This window comes from Topomyia yanbarensis, chromosome 2, assembly GCF_030247195.1.
Source record: "Topomyia yanbarensis strain Yona2022 chromosome 2, ASM3024719v1, whole genome shotgun sequence".
Classification (NCBI taxonomy): Eukaryota; Metazoa; Arthropoda; class Insecta; order Diptera; family Culicidae; genus Topomyia; species Topomyia yanbarensis.
This window is the reverse complement of record NC_080671.1, coordinates 100,705,703-100,709,672: the sequence shown is the minus strand read 5'-3', so window position 1 is coordinate 100,709,672 and position 3,970 is coordinate 100,705,703. Positions and strand designations below refer to the sequence as shown.

At 38.3% G+C, this 3,970-nt stretch overlaps 1 long non-coding RNA gene across 1 annotated transcript; it reads left to right on the top strand.

The window, feature by feature from the left end:
• Nucleotides 1-245: 245 nt before the first annotated feature.
• LOC131679012 (uncharacterized) lies at nt 246-2,906 on the top strand. Its single transcript, XR_009303786.1, has 3 exons — nt 246-1,958; nt 2,227-2,407; nt 2,466-2,906. It is a non-coding gene; the product is annotated as an uncharacterized LOC131679012 (long non-coding RNA).
• Nucleotides 2,907-3,970: the final 1,064 nt, after the last annotated feature.

Sequence of the window (3,970 nt, the reverse complement as noted above, 5' to 3'; positions counted from 1 at the left end):
AATGGTAGGTAGTTATTAGAAGAAGGCGAAAATTGATGATTGGTTCCATTTGGAAAACCAAGATGGCCGCTTTCGGTTATCACAAAACACCGTAAACCACCATCAATATGGGTGTCATTGGAAAGGTAGTAATTAGTAGAAGGCGAAAATTGACGATTGGAGCCATTTGAAATCCAAGATGGCGGCGTTCGGTTACCACAAAACATCAAAAACCATTATCAATATGGTTGTGATTTGAAAGGTATTGATTAGTAGAAGCCAAAAATCGACGATTGGCGCCATTTTGAAATCTAAGACGATTGACTTGGTTTGTTTGATAGAGCCCATCAAACAAATTTTCATGCAAGAGGTGACAGAATGGGGTCAATGCACTTAAAAAATCGGGGGTAGACTGAATCAGGCACAGACAATATCGGTGGCTGATAATATCGGATCTTCCCTATATTTCTAAGTACTTCGATAGTACCATTAAAAATAACTATGTTTCTAGAATCATCCATTTCGTAAACTAGCATTCGGTGAAATGGAAATCATCGTACTGACGCTCTTCCTTTTTTCAAATCATCTATCTATTGCTTTTAACCCTTTCATTCCCAAAGTTTTTCTTGTGCATGTAGGGTTTCAAAACTATTTTTTCTTGAAAACAGTGATGTTAAGAAACACGAATTCTTTTTTCATAAAGATAGGAGCTTCCCTCGCAGCACTAGAAGCTGCTCAATTTCTACCTTCTAATGGTCAATACAATTCCCCTAGAATATTCGATATGAAACAGATTTTGCTTAGTGACCGCACCCCACAACCCATAACTCTGGAATCGGAAATCGGATCGAGATGAAATTTAATAGCCATTTAAGGGGATAAAACACCTTTCATTTGAGACCAAGTTTGGTCGAATCTCCGAAAAACCAATGAGACTGTAACTCTTAATTTGGATACTTCCGCCGGGGCTTCCGGAACCGACGATGGTGGCCAATGTGACCAAAGAGACTTTGAATGGCTGTTAGTGACCTAGTACTACAAATCTAAGTAGATGTGGCACCAGTTTGAAAAAGTTTTCACCTTTATACATTCATTACAGAATTTTTTAAAATCAACATTTTCTGCGTGATCGTACTCTTCACTCTGTAACTCCGGAACCGGAAGTCAGATCCATTATAAATTCAATAGCAGCCTACAGGATACACGTTTCATTTGAGACTAAGTTTATGAAAATCGGTTCAGCCATCTCTGAGAAAAGTGAGTGAGATTGTGGTCACATACACACAGAGAATTGACGGACTGAATCGAATGGTATATGTCACTCGAGCCTCCGGTTCTCCGTTGAAAAGACGGTTTTCAGAGCAGTTTTTCTATTGAGAAAGGCAAAACGTAAATCGTACGAACAAGTTATAGCAAATAGTGATACATTTAACACTTTTATAATGAGTGGCTCATGTCCCTTCAGATTTGACCGCACTTACCGCTTGATGACGTCCCAGTTTGATATTTCTTTTGAGTGGTTTGAGAAAACTGAGAAAACGAAAATCGTCAACGCAGGCCTGGATACGGTTAAAGAAATATAAATAAATTTTGGTAGCCTCGCATCGTTTTCCGGAGCAGTTGGATATGTAAGGATATTTATTATTTTAAATCTAGTCCTGTAATTTAATTCTATTAATCGAATCGTATATTTAAAGCATTGTCATCAATACCCCCAGGGTTGCAAAATTGATTCGGTTCTGTGACTCCGAATCTAAAGAATATGGCGTGCGACATCGAAGAATTTATTCCGTGCATTTTAGGTCGTCTTGTTTCAAACACCTATTAAATCTATCTAAAGGGAAAATGTTGCAAAATTACACAAACTAAAAATTAAAAATTGACGCGTTTCGTTTTGCAGATGATGATCGAGTTGCACTTTTTGTTGCCAACGAACGGAAAACAAATAATTGAAGAAATTTTTCTCCTCAAAATATTTGGTAAGTAAATAAGAACAGTTTTGCATGTAATATAAGTTGTTATCAAGGGCGTGGAAACGACATTTATTCACTATTACTTGTGGATATACTGGAAGATAAACTAATGGCGTTTTCGTTTTTGACTCTGCACTACACCAGTGTAGTCGGTGCTACACTCATTCAAACCTGAGTGTAATCAGTCTATCTCTTTTTTTGCACTACACCTGTGTAGCACCAAGAACAAACGAAAGCGCCATAAGACTAATTTAATTTCTACCACTTTTTATAGATTATTTCTGCTGCCTCTGCACTCCTTGCTGTCGTTCGATTCCGTTCACGTGGCTTCGACGTGCTGCCTCGAGGATCGGCAACTCGTTGGTAGCGAGCCGCGTGGCTTGTTTCGATATTCCACCTGTTGCTATGGGCCTTGGTTGCCTCTAGATGACCTCGCATCTGCGTGGTGACTTCAGGTATGGTTAAGATGATCGGTTGTGATATAACGTATATATAATAACATTTTTTTTTCAGGAAACTATTCAGTCATGTCAAACTGAGGCTTCCAATAGTCAACACCGGTGAAACAACGTCATCTCGGTTATTGACTTCAGATACATCGAGCAATACGGAACATTTGAACAAGACTGTAGCTTACCCGAGCTCCGAGCCACTACAATTCCATTTGACTTCAGTCATACCGGCTGGAATATAATATAGAATTCTGGCTGTCTAAGAGACAAGTATTTTAATTGTGCATTCATTTTTATTTGTTTTTTGTTGATGATTAATTCATTTCAAATATATTTGTAGTTGGAACTGTGGCCACATTTGCAATTATGGTGCCACTGACATATGAGCAAGCGTATGGGGGATAGACCACTAGTGAATAATTGTTCTTAAACCTGAGGGGTAACCACCCATATTGATGGTGGTTTTAAGTGTTTTGTTACCAGCCACCATCTTGGATTTCAAAATGGCGCCAATCATCAATTTTCACTTTCTACTAATTACTACCTTTCAAATGACCCTCATATTGATGGTGGTTTTCAGTGTTTTGTGGTAACCGGAAGGCGCCATCTTGGATTTCAAAATGGCACCAATCATCGATTTTTATCTTCTACTAATTACTACCTTTCAAATGACACCCATATTGATGGTGATTTTTAGTGTTTTGTGGTAACCGGAAACCGCCATCTTGGATTTCAAAATGGCACCAATCATCAATCTTTGCCTCCTACTAATTACTAACTTTCAAACGACACCCATATTGATGACGGTTTTCAGAGTTTTATGGTAACAGGAAGCCGCCATCTTGTATTTCAAAATGGTGGCAATCATCAATTTTCGCCTTCTAACAATTACTACCTTTCAAATGACCCTCATATTGATGGTGGTTTTCAGTATTTTGTGGTAACTGGAAGCCGCCATCTTGGATTTCAAAATGGCACCAATCATCGATTTTTATCTTCTACTAATTACTACTTTTCAAATGACCCTCATATTGATGGTGGTTTTCAGTGTTGTGGTAACCGGAAGGCGCCATCTTGGATTTCAAAATGGCACCAATCATCGATTTTCATCTTCTACTAATTACTACCTTTCAAATGACACCCATATTGACGGTGATTTTTAGTGTTTTGTGGTAACCGGAAACCGCCATCTTGGATTTCAAAATGGCACCAATCATCAATTTTTGCCTTCTACTAATTACTAACTTTCAAATGACACCCATATTTATGGTGGTTTTAAGTGTTTTGTGGTAACGGGAAGCCGCCATCTTGGATTTCAAAATGGCGCCAATCATCAATTTTCGCCTTCTACTAATTACTACCTTTCAAACGACACCCATATTGATGGTGATTTTCAGTGTTTTATGGTAACCGGAAGCCATCATCAATTTTCGTCTTCTAACAATTACTACCTTTCAAATGACCCCCATATTGATGGTGGTTTTCAGTGTTTTGTGGTAACCGGAAGCCGCCATTTTGGATTTCATAATGGCACCAATCATCAATGTTTGCCTTCAACTAATCAAT